Here is a 12578-nt window from a genome sequence, read left to right as displayed (position 1 = left end):
TGGATCGCCTCGGTTTCCCGCGAGGCGCCGGGGGAACCGGAAACGCCTCGGGTCCAGTGCGCAGGCGCAAGAGCCTCCCTATGGTTATATAAGGGAAGTCCCGGGTTCACTTCGTTCTTTTGCGTCTGTCGTGCGTTGACTTCTTTTTCGTTTCGTTCCCGTTGGTCGTCCGATGTCGTCCCGCGCTGGGAACCTGGGGCTACTACTGTGTATGGTGAGTTGAGGTCTACTGTTTTCTATTTGAGATCTCTGTTCCTCTCTTCCCCTCTTTGCCATCGCCCCTGCCTTGGCTCCTTGCTCTGACCCTAATGGGCCCGAGTAGAAGTCAGTGCTGGAAAACCGCGCCCTGTGTACAGACCTAAGGCGTCCTTGGCTGGTGTAAGTGATGACTTCACTTTTTTCCCCATCATATCGACCATGCCGATATCTTTGAATACTTGCCAGTTAGTTCTGATATACCGGCCTCAAAAGGCGCGGCCATGTTCTTTTTCGACCGTGGGAAGATGGCGATTGATGCCCTTTCTTTGTTGGTTCGCAGGTTAGCGCGATCACAATGGATCTTGAAAGAGAGGATCGTTGCTGGGCCTTCAACGGAACCCCGCGTAGATATCTTAAACCTTCGATATCATGATCTCTGGGGTAAGCATTCGTCTCCTGGCCTGTTATAGAAACTCATGCTCTGAGGATCCTCTGCTAGGCGAACTTGGAAAAGATGTAATGGTAGCTAACTGATATTAAGCATGGTTTAGATATTAGGTATTCTTTGAAGTGTTTTGGTTGCTTCGTTTTATTGTTCTCAAAAATGCACCTATTAGTCTTATGTTGCTGGTGAAATAGATTTAAGAGAAATAATTTCCCAAAGTGCAATCATCTCTGAAAAGATATGTGTCCAGACCTGTAGAAAATTTGCTAAGGAAGCTATAGATCTGGGACAGGACTAACCGCTATCATTACTCAGCCTGTTAGGCCTGCCACGTGGCCCTCTGAGCTTGTCAGGTTTATTCCATAACCCTCTTCGTTCCCAAAGTGAATAGGTGTTGTTAAATGCCCCTCAAAGCACCTTTTAGGATTCTATTTCTTCATGTTGTGTTTTTCATAAAACAGCTTTTTTGTGCACTGAAATTTTGAAATGGATGGATGATGTGATGGCATTTTTAAAAGGAAAGCCAAATGTGTATTTCTGTTGACCTAGTCACCCGAACTAATTCCCACATTCCTAACTCATTCTCAAGTCCAGGACTTCTTGGGGACATAATTTTCTTAAACCTTGTTGTCCCAGATTTTTAGTGGTAACAACTTATATTAAAATGTAAAATACACTTCGACCAGAACTCCGTGGTCACTTATTTCCGTAAACGTTTCCCCACAGCCCTTGCCAGGCACACTGTCCTGTATCAGATGAAAGCTCAGAAAGCAGGGATGGTCTTAGCTGCTATTTCCTTATTGCCAACAAACAGGACCCAGAAGTGCTTGAATATTGAATGAATAGAAGCAGACCAACAAATTCTCATTCTTGGTTCAGGGCTCTTTAATAGAGGCCAAGAGCTTCCTACTGGCATATATGATGACTGAACTTTTTTCCCCAACAGATCGACCATGTTGATCTAACTTCTCTAAGCCAGTTTCTGTCTGATATGCCAGCTTGAGCAGTTCTTTGTCCCCTGGTTCTTTGGGCATCTAGCTAATTGGAGCTTATGTTTCAGTGTTTTCTTCTCAGGTTTACTGTTTTCAGAAAGCAGACTGAAGGAAGCAGGATGAATCCAGGAGTGGCAGAGGATTGGTAAGTGATGTACATGTCTAAGTGCCCATGCCCGCATGGCTGAATAGACAGGGTCTGGAGAATGGAGGAGGTAGTATCTGCTTTGCTTTTAAATATGGGGTTATCCCCCTTGTGCTCTATTTTCTGGCTCAAATATGGCCATCGCAGCTGATGACATAACTTTTTTCCCCATCAGATCGACCCTGTTGATCTAACTAAACCACTAGCCAGTTTTTGTCTGATGCATTGGCCCCAGAAATAATGTTTTGTTTACCATTAATAGACTACATTCTAAGTGGGTTTTTGTTTTGTTTTGGTGGTTTTGTTTATTGGGGGGGTTTGTTTGTTTTTTGTTTTCTTAGTACTCAGGTCATTTATCTTGACTTCATCTGTTAACTTCCTGCAGATTGGGAGTCCTGAGAGCCACTGGGCAATAAGTAGGTTGATGCAGCCTGATCATCCCCTTGGCTTGGTTCAGTCTGTCCTGTAACAGGTGAGATTTCTGCAATGGCTTTATCCAGGTGTCAACCTCCTAATAAAATTATTGTCGAATGTGCCCAGGGTAGTAGAGAGGTGATGCGTTTGACCACTTGGCAGTAACCTGGGGATCTAGTTTCAAATTGGGTATATAAAACAGGAAGGGAAAATTAAGTCCTCAACAGGAGACAGTTGACCTATTGCTACTACTAGGTCTTTCAAGAAAGGGAAAAAAATTAAGTCTACACTTTCTGCTCCCATTTTTGAACAGAACAACACCGACTTTATCTTTTTGGCTTGTCAAAAATTACTCATTACCCTAAATTGAAATAAAATATTTGCTTTGTCTGTATAAATGCATAGGTTTTGCTATTTAAAAGTTGCTTTTGTGACCCTTGATCCCGAAACTGTTCTGCTACATAACCGACCCTTAACAGCTAAGAATATTAATATTTTCCTAATGTCTGCTTATCCTCTTCATATTCAGATATCCCATCTCTTATGCATTGCATTGGTGTTATATCCCTTTAGAAACAACAAACACCTTTGGGTGTGCCCCTGGATTTGTCTGCTCTTGACTATTTCCTGTAATAAGGATTTAGATTGAGGTTGAACATTTTAACATAGGTACAACATGCAGGCTTCAGTGAGGTGCAAAACAGACAGGTTGTTTTGAGATTGTAAGTCTTTTTGGCTTGGTAATTGATTGAATATCCATCCGTGTAGTTCCTGAAGTTTTAACCAGATGCTCCCATATTTCAGTCAAGTAGTACTTTAATATCAGAATGAAGTGCTGATTGTAATCTGCCTTTTTTCTTTTTAAGGAGTTTTTCACCGATGGCATTGGAATACGAGATCTCTTGAAAAAGATTGACCCTTTTTTTCCTGAGAAAGCATAATATAACTATAGCTTTTCTATCTGGAGAAGGAAAATAAAGAATCCTTTAAGTCAAAATGCTCTCAAATTTGGTCATTGAAGATAAACACTGAACATGGGTAATAAGTAACAAATGTCTACAGAGGTCAAACTCCAGGGGGAGAGAATGAATCCCATACTGTACATTTATGCGGGCATGTCTGAATGGGTTGTATATACTAGATCATGGATTCTGTGCTTTGTACGTAATATATGAGATGGATATGCATGTTTTTAGTTTTAGCCATGGGCAGTTCCAGACTGGTCTAATGACAGTGGCCAATCTGGTTTCATTTAACTCGCAGCTCTCCCCTCCTCAGCACATATGTCTCCTAGCCTCAGTCCCAACAAACACCTGATGCTTCAGCCTTGCCCTACTCTGTCCTCTTGGCTGAGGAATATTGGGCAAATTGCTTCACTTCCACGAGCCTCAGTTTCCCTATCTGAAATAGGGTTTATACAACGTCTACTTCGGAAGAGTGAGGTGGAGCAAAGTGCCCAGCTTAAGGCCTAGCACAGTAGGGGTGATTCATATCTAGTAAGAAAATGTCCTTAACATTGAGATGGGAAAATGTGCTCCTTGAGTGTTTACCGCTGGAGTGTGATAGCTACTTCAACATTGTTCATTACTATCCCATTTTATAGATAAGAAAACAGGCTCGGAGGATTAGTGATTTACTTGAGGTCACGTGCCTTGGAAATGATGAAATGGGATTTGAACTTCATACTGGGCCCCTAATTTCTAGGCTTCAGACCCTTACCAGCTGTGTAAATGAAGCATTTCTGGGAAGTCGTGGGTAAAGATGGAACCCACAGACCATTCCAGAATTCTAGCCAGGGCTGGTATCTCCCCTACACCTCCTTGGCTGGGAACAGTTAAAGATGTCTCCAAGCCTGGCATTAGTCCTGGCTCCTGGCAAGCGGCTTGTGACTTCCACCATTTCTTGGCTTCAAAACTCCCATCTACAAAATGGGCATAACATTACCTTACTCGGTGCTGTGAGGATCAAATGAGCTATGTCAAAATGCTTAGTGTAACACTTGGCGTGGCTAAGTATTAATGTAAAGGAACCAACTAGTACATGTAACAATAGATTGAAAGATTAGGCTAGGCAGGGAAGCTGGTCTCAAATGGTTACATGCTGTGTGATTCCATTTAGACATTCTGGAAAACTAGTGAGAAAGGATCAGTGGTTGCCAGGTTTGATGGATAGGGTGTGTGAATATAAAGGAAGAGCATATAGAATTTGGGGGAGTATCACTGGTGGTTATGCAAATTTATACATCTGTTAAAATTCATAGAACTACAAAAAGTCAATTTTATTGTATGATAATTGTAAAAATACTAAAAACGTGGGCTCTGAATCAGACTTCTTGAGTTCGAATCCTGACTGCTGTTTTATTAGCCATGTGACTGGATAAGTCATATCTTAGCTTCAATTTCTTAAAAAAAAAATGAGGATATGATATCCACCTTATGGGGATTTTTTGAGGAGTAGTAAAGGAACACTTGGAATATGGACCTCAAATGCTTGCTTTCTTTTTTTTAGGCGAGGCAACCCTTGGTTGACCTCACAGGTTGCAAGGACTTTGCTGGTTTACAATCCCTTTTTTTTTTTAAACGCCTACAGCACCTGGTCTTCCTAGGTGGTCTCCCATCCAGGTACTAACCAGGCCCGACCTTGCTTAGCTTCCGAGATCAGACGGGATCAGGCTTGTTCAGAGTGGCATGGCTGATTAATCTACCTTTTTTCTAGATTTTGGCTGCCTCACTCCTAATGTGACCACACAATTGCCCCAGAATGTGGAGCCGGGGTCCCTTCCAGGACTTGTCTGCAGGAGGTAGTGTGGGCACACATTTCTCCAGCCTGTGGGGAAAAGCCTCCACCCTGAGGCTAGGCTAGGAAGGGGGAAGGCAGCTGGACATGGGCATTGCAGATGGGTGAGCTTTCCAGATTTTGCAGCAATGGAGCCTGAGAAATTCTAAAACATGCTACAATGTGAATAGCCTTGAAGACATCCTTAAAATAAGCCAGTCACCAAAGGACAAAGAAATGTATGATTCCACTTACATGAGGTACCTAGAGTTAGTCAAACTCAGAAACAGAAAGTACAAGGGTGGTTGCCTGGGGCTGGGGGAATAAGGAAATGGGGAGTTGTTTAATGGGTATAGAGTTTCAGTTCTGCAAGATAAAGTTCCGGAGATTGTTTGCATAACTTAACACTACTGAACTACACACTTAAAAATGTTAAGATAGTACATTTTATGTAATGCATATTTTACTGCAACTTAAAAAAATGTTCAAGGCCAGCAATAAACTCTGGTAATACGGAAGAAACGGTTCCCACTACAACATTAAAAAAAGGTAACTTTCCATGACATGCATAGAAGAATTTCACTCAAATAACTAATCTTAGAGGTAGTCTCCTCTGGTTTTTATTCTTGTGAGTTTATTAGATTTTGACTTTTATGTTTCAGAACATAAAAATAACATGGCTATTATGAAAATTATGTAATATTTAGAAATGAAAACAACTAATATTAAAATATAAAACCACGCTCTATTCAGATTTTCCAGCTAAGAAAAGTCGCAGGAAAAGCCATGGGAACCAGAGTGTTGCTAAGAAGGAAAAGGGCATTGTGTGTGTAAGAATCAGTTCCCGGTATACAAAACTCATGTGGCTTGGCATCCTGGGATCAATCACTTCTCGGCTCTGTGACCTTTGGAAAATCATATAATCTTTCCTTGCCTCAGTTTTCTTAGCTGCAAAATGGAACTCATAAAGATGCTTCCCTGGGTAAATATGAAAAATATCTAGCATGAAAATTCAATAAAGATGCTCAGTAAAGATCTGTCAAAAGGACAAACGCTAAATACCCACCAAAGATATTAGCAAAATAAGAGGGAGTGGAATTGGCAATTTTATGGTATGCTTACTTAATTTAACCATGGGGTGCTCCCATGGGCATTTTTTTTAATGTCCCCCTAGGGCATATTTTTAAAATCTAAAATAAGTGGAAAAATTGAGTTCTGTCTCCCCTCTCCTTTTTAGATCCACTTAAAATAATTGTGGATTTTCTTCTCTTTTCTCCCCTCCCCCTTTTAAATCATCTACAATATGCTAAATCCCTAATTAAGCAAATGCAGTCCTAGGTTGAGAAGTTCCCCTGACTGAAATTCTTCTAGGTTGATGATTATTACTGGAAAAGCTGGTCAGTTGGTGGACCTCAACTGAGATGAGAGGAAAGTATTCAGCCTGATATTATTTTTCCAAGCAATGAATTTTATCTGATGCCAAATCCCACATGATGCTAAGCTTTTTAAAACTCTCTTGATGCAGAAGGAAACATCTTGGTTGAGATGTGCCCAACCCAATGAAGATCAACATAAGAAAACCATCCCTACAGGAGCACTGGATTATTTAAATAATTTTTCATCCTGAATCTCTAAATAGCAATACCTAATGATCTCGAAAGGCCAGGGCTACTGGGAATATAGCTTTCTTATGGATAAAAAGTGTAATGTATGATCCCTAACTCACAATGTTGGTAGGATAAAAGAAAGTGGTTTGTAATTCTCAAGTCCTGAGCAAATATTATTCAGTGTTCCTGGCTTTGATATTTACTAGCTGGGTGACTTTGGACAAGTTACTTAACCTCTCTGTGCATATTTTCTCATGAAAAAATGGGATAAGGCTAATTGTATCTACCTCATAGGGTTGTTGTAAGGATTTTATGTTACAATATATGTAAACTTCTTAGCGTAATGCCTGGCACATATACATTTAATAATGGTAGTTATTTTTATTATAAAATGGATTTTGGAGTTCTGAGCTCTGGGTGTGAAAAGTGGCATGCTAGGCAGCTTCTACATCCATTCCCAATGATCCTTGCCTCTTAGTATTCACACGCTCTTACAATTCCCTCCCCTTGAGTGTGACTTGATTCTAATGAATAGAATATGACAAAAGAGATGAAATGTCACTTCTGAGATTAGGTTACAAAAAGGCAGTGACTTCCAACTAGAAGGAATTTTCCTTGTCTCTAACTCATGGGGCTCCAATTTCCCAGACTCTCTGGTGGGAGAGAAATTCAGCTAGAAAGTTGACCATGCAGAGAATGTCAGGAACCAGGCTCCACCCTGAAATTCATCATTTACCAGTGGAGCCAGCTGGACATTTGGCAGGAAATGGTGAAAATAACATTTTCCTGTGTGTCCAAGGGTGCCATATGCATTCTGAGTTTGGGTGGTATCCAAAAGCAGTTAAGAAAAATTCCAGTTTTATCAGGCATCCATCTCTGCTCTCAGGTTGTGGCCAGCAGCAAGAAGCCATACCAATACCTACTGCCCACTAAGTTAGCTCTGTCCTTAAAAATATTATTTAAGATATAAACACATGCAAAGGACAAGAAGAAGCCAGCTGGAGGAAGTAACTAGATCACTTCTTTGTACATCAGGAGATCTGAATTCAAGGCCCAACTTAGGCTTTGACTCAACCACCTTCATTTATGGGTTTTCTACAAAGTGGCAAGTACTTTTTAGTTATGTGACCTTAAGCAAGCAACTTTATACCTCTGAGCCTTGTCCAGCTTTTGAAAAAAGGTCATGAAAGGTATTTATTTGTGGTAGACACTGCTGGTTCCTACCCAACAACTATTTTTCCCAACTGTGTCTTTTTTGGCAGAGCCTATCCATAGAGGACAATGAAGCCAGACACTCACCTTCCTAGCCTCCTTTGTGCTAAGGCATGTGACCTAGTTCTGACCAATGAGATGCAAGGGAAACCTGGCCAGGAGGCTTCTGTACGTGGTGCCCCGACATCTTTTCACATGATTATTAATAATGACATGATTTCATGAAGCTATTAGGTGGGGGAGGCAGGCCACAGACAAGCTCAGAAAATCCGAAGCATATGTGTTGCTGTAGAGATTAGAACAATGCTTCTTAGATCTTACTATAGAGTCTTGTTCAAATGCAGGTGCTGGTTCCACCCTAGACCTACTGAATTAGAAAGCCTAGGGGAAAGGCTCAGGTGACTCTGATACACATGGGAGTCAGCCCTGGCTGTACTTTAGAGTCATCTGTGCAACTCTTAAAATTACTACTAGATAGAAATCGGAATAGTGATTGCCACTGCAGATGGGCTGGAGTATAGACCTTGAAGCAGAGTGAGCAACTTGTCCTAATTTGCCTAGGACTTTCTCGATTTTAGTAGAGAAAGTTCCATGCCCAGGAAAAACCCTTCGGTTCTGGATAAACTCGGTCAATTTGTTACCCTACCTTGAAGGGGCAAGAGGGAACTTTCTGGGGTGCTGGAAATGATCTATTTCATTATCTGGGTGGTAGCTACATGGGTGTACATGTGTGTAAAAAATACCAAGCTATCCATTTAAGTTAGTATACTTTACCAAATGTATGTTACACTGTGGAAAAAAATAAATAAATAAATACTGCTGTCCAGATCGTATTCCAGATCAATTGAATCGAAATCTCAGCGGAGGATACCAGGCAACTATTTTAGGAAAATCTTTCTCCAGAGGCTTCTAATGTCTAGCCAGTTTTGAGAACTAATGTGTTCAACTCACCAGAGATTTTGTTAAAATGAAGATCTTGGGTGGGGTCTGAGAGTCTGCATTTCCAGCAAGCTCTCAGGGGATTCTGATGCTTTGCCATACTCTTGAGTAGTGAGGGCCAAGCTCAATCAAGATTTATCCTGCAGCATTACTAGTAATAGTCAAGATATGGAAGCAACCTAGATGTCCATCAACAGATGAATAGATAAAGAAGACCTGGTATGTATATTCAATGGAATATTATTCAGTGATAAAAAAAAAAAAGAATGAAATCTTGCCATTTGTGACAACATGAATGGACCTAGAGGGCATTATGCTAAGTGAACTAAATCAGACAGAGGCAGACAGTGGAATCTGAAAAAAAAAAAAAGAGATGAATAAACATAACAAAACAGAAATAGAGCCATAGTTATAGAGAATAAGCTGATGGTTGCCAAAGGGAAGAGGGTGGGGGTTGGGAATAAAAACTAAATTAAAAAATCTAAAAAATACACACAGAAAAGCCGCATGTTGCCAAGCTAATTCTTAATACCAAAGGTTTAATTCAAGTGATATCTCCAAACCCAGTTAGGAATGAGTTTCAGCTACTTACGTTTCCTCACATAGGTGCAGGTACCACCTTCCACTAAATTAGGCATTTAAAAAAAAGAGATTTACCTTCTGGGTCTGGGGGCAGGGCAAGGCAGCACTCCCCTGAAACATCTTGATGCCGTTATTGAGGAAGGAAGACATTTGGGGTGAAATGTGGACTACTTGCAGGGTAGCCAATTCCTGCAGCATTTAAGGAACCAATGTTTAGGGTGAGATTAGGAAAAACAGAAGCACATACATGGGCAACCGCACAAACACAGAAGCTCAGACAGCTGTTTCCAGCCCCTCACATGCCAAGAGGTCCATGTTTGCCTGAGTCTTGGCCCAGCCAAGTCAAGATCCAGGACCCCAGACTGGGTTCAGCTTGCTTGTTCTAAAGTCACCCAGGAGACTGATCCTCTAGAGAAGCCAAGTCTGGCTTCCAGAGGTGCCCTGTCCCTCTGCCCCAAAGACACTGTAGAAACTACCCCGGGGCTGCCATCTGGTTTAATCACCCAGGTGGGAAGTTGGCAGGGAGAGTTCAGTCTTGGGCAGAGATTAATAACTGCATTATCTTCCCGGGCAATCATCCCGTGTGGGCCCCAGTCTGGAATGTAGATACAAGGTGTAAAGAAAGCCTCTGTTCTCAGAGAGCCTAGTTTTCATTGTCTTCGGATGGGAATTTGTCTCCCAAAACCCTTGGCTCAAATCCAGGAGGTGTCTTTGTTTAGCAGAATGACCTGGTCTGTTTCGGGGCATGCGACAGACCTCTCCAGTGCTAGGCTGAGGCTAGAGACCAATAAAATGTATTGCTTTTTCTTAAATTCTTAAGTAATATATGCTTATTGTAAAAAATTTAAACTCAAAAGCTGTGTGTAGGGTAAATATTATTAATCGTTTAGTGTATATTCTTTCAAACATGTGTCTTTTTTCTTTGTTTTTGTCTTTTAATTTTTTCCAACTTTATTGAGGTATAATTGAAGTATACTATATGGCACATATTTAGAGTGTATAATTTGATTAATTTTGACGTATGTACACTCATGAAGCCTTCACCATAATGAAGATAGTGAATATACCCATCACTCCCCAAATCCTTCATCCATCTTTGTGGCCTTTTTGCAATTCCCGACTCCTTCCCTCTCTCCATCCCTCCCTCCCTCCCTCCACCACTAACCTACTTCTGTCACTATAAATCAGTTTTTATTTCTACAATGTATATCAACAGAATTCTACAGTACATGCTCACTTTTCGGGTGGTGGGGGCTGGCTTCTTTGACGCAGCATAATGGGTTTGAGACCCCATCCTTGTCGCAGGCATCGATAATTTGTTCCTTTTTATTGCTGAGTATCCCTTTGTATGGTGTACCACAATTTGTTTATCCATTCATCTATTGATGAACTATTGAGATTTACAGTTTTGTGGGGGTTTTTTTTGCAGGGGGGAGGAGGAGGTACAGTTTTTGGCGATTGCAAATAAAGCTGCTCTGAACATTTGTGTCCAAGTCTCTGTGTAGACAAATGTTTTAGTATCTCCTGGGTGAATGCCTGCGTTGTGTCATGTGGTAGGTACATGTTTAACTTTTGAAGAAACTACCAAACTGTTTTCTAAAGTGGTTTACCGCATCTTGCATTCTTCCGGTGGCATATGAGAGCGAGCTCCGCGTGCTCCACATTCTTGCCAGCACTTATAATCAGTCTTTCTAATTTTGGACATTCTAATGGATGTGTAATGGTACCTCACTGTGATTTTCACTTGTATTTTTCTAGTGACTAACGGTACTGAGCATCCTTTTAGGTGCAATTATTAGCTGTTCCCATATATTCTTTAGTGAAGTGTCTGGGAGCAGGGGGCAGAAGGTGTTTTTAGAGATGCTAACACTGAGGACCCTTTCATCCAATGAGAGACGTGGGGTAGGCATTTGGAGATTGCATGTAGCTGACAAATCCGGGACTTGTCAGCTTAAAGTCAGTTTAGAGTCATGAGACAAGTTGAGATCATTAAGGTGGAGGGAGAGTATAGAGAGAGAAGAGGCCCAGATCTGTGTTTTGGGGCACTTGAATAACTGGCCGACTAGTCCCCAGTTATTCTAGCCATCTCGGTTGGGGCAGCAGATGAGTGAGTGAAGAAGCCACTTTGGACATCCAGCCCAATGAAGCCTTGAGATGACTTCAGCCTCAGCTGCTTTCCGCTTGCAACTGCATGAAAGACACCCAAGCAAGAACCACCAGCTGGGCCCAGTCAACCCATAAGACTACGAGAGATAATAATAAATTGTTGTTTAAACCTCTAAGTTATGGGGTGGTTTATTATGCAACAATAAATAACAGATGGAGACACGAATGGTTAAGAAAGACTGATCAGCTCCCCTGCTCCCACCTAGAGCACAGCGCCCTGCAACCCAGACCCATGGAGACAGGGGTGCCCAGCCTCATGTGGACACCAAACTGCATTCTGATGGGTCCCCTCTCCCTGCTCAGAGGAGAATAAGCTTCTCTTTGTGCCCACAGCTGTGGCATCTGCCAAGAGTCCCACAGTCCCCAGGGCCCTTACAAAAGGACAGCAAGGGAGATTTTTCTGGGAACTGGGTCACCAGTTACTTGGAGGCTCCAAACCTGAAATAACAGAGAGAAACCAGATAAAGAAGGCTGGAAACTATGGGAGGCTGCAGGGCCTGTCATGGGGACAGCTCAGGGACATGCCATGGTTAGGAGTGGCTGCCTGCCCTGCCTTGACCCTTACATCAATAGAGCCCTCCTCTCTCTATCTCTGTCTTTCTGTCTTTCCTTCTTCTTTCCTCCTTCTTGGTAGTTTAAAACATTGGTAGATCAATTATATATGTATATATCTGTATACATAAATATATCCCTCTGTCTTTCTACCTTTCCTTCTCCTTTTATTTATGAAAAATATTATTGGCTTTCCATTTATATAGTGATAACTTTTATTTTCTTTTTAAATAGATTTTACTTTTTAGAGCAGTTTTAGATTCACAGTAAAATTGAGAAGAAAGCACAGAGAGTTCCCATATACCCCCTGGCCCACATCAACTTCCCTCCACCAGAGGGAGACATCTGTTACAACAGATGAACCTACATTGACACATCAAGTCCACAGTTTACATTCAAGTTCACTCTGGACGGTGTACATTCTATAGGTTTGCGTGAATGTATACTGACGTATATCCATCATTATAATATCACACAGAGTATTTTCACTGCCTTAAAAATCCTGTAGTCCATCTATTCATCCCTTCTTTCTTCTGGCAATCACTGATCTT

At 41.5% G+C, this 12578-nt stretch overlaps 1 long non-coding RNA gene, 3 other non-coding genes and 1 pseudogene across 4 annotated transcripts; 4 read left to right on the top strand and 1 right to left on the bottom strand.

The window, feature by feature from the left end:
- The first annotated feature begins 54 nt into the window (after positions 1 to 54).
- Positions 55 to 3191, top strand: LOC105296063. Its single transcript, XR_896220.2, has 5 exons — positions 55 to 214; positions 539 to 639; positions 1704 to 1780; positions 2166 to 2252; positions 3061 to 3191. It is a non-coding gene; the product is annotated as an uncharacterized LOC105296063 (long non-coding RNA).
- Positions 373 to 463, top strand: LOC111743672. The gene has a single exon (XR_002781823.1). It is a non-coding gene; the product is annotated as a small nucleolar SNORD12/SNORD106 (small nucleolar RNA).
- LOC111743671 lies at positions 1552 to 1642 on the top strand. Its single transcript, XR_002781822.1, has one exon. It is a non-coding gene; the product is annotated as a small nucleolar SNORD12/SNORD106 (small nucleolar RNA).
- LOC111743673 lies at positions 1918 to 2010 on the top strand. The gene has a single exon (XR_002781824.1). It is a non-coding gene; the product is annotated as a small nucleolar SNORD12/SNORD106 (small nucleolar RNA).
- Positions 3192 to 4774: 1583 nt separating the features above from the next.
- LOC111743658 lies at positions 4775 to 4893 on the bottom strand (annotated as a pseudogene).
- Between the last annotated feature and the right edge of the window lie 7685 nt (positions 4894 to 12578).

This window comes from Pteropus vampyrus, unplaced genomic scaffold, assembly GCF_000151845.1.
Source record: "Pteropus vampyrus isolate Shadow unplaced genomic scaffold, Pvam_2.0 Scaffold117, whole genome shotgun sequence".
NCBI lineage: Eukaryota > Metazoa > Chordata > Mammalia > Chiroptera > Pteropodidae > Pteropus > Pteropus vampyrus.
The sequence above is the reverse complement of the archived record's forward strand: the minus strand, read 5'-3'. Positions and strand labels throughout refer to the sequence as shown.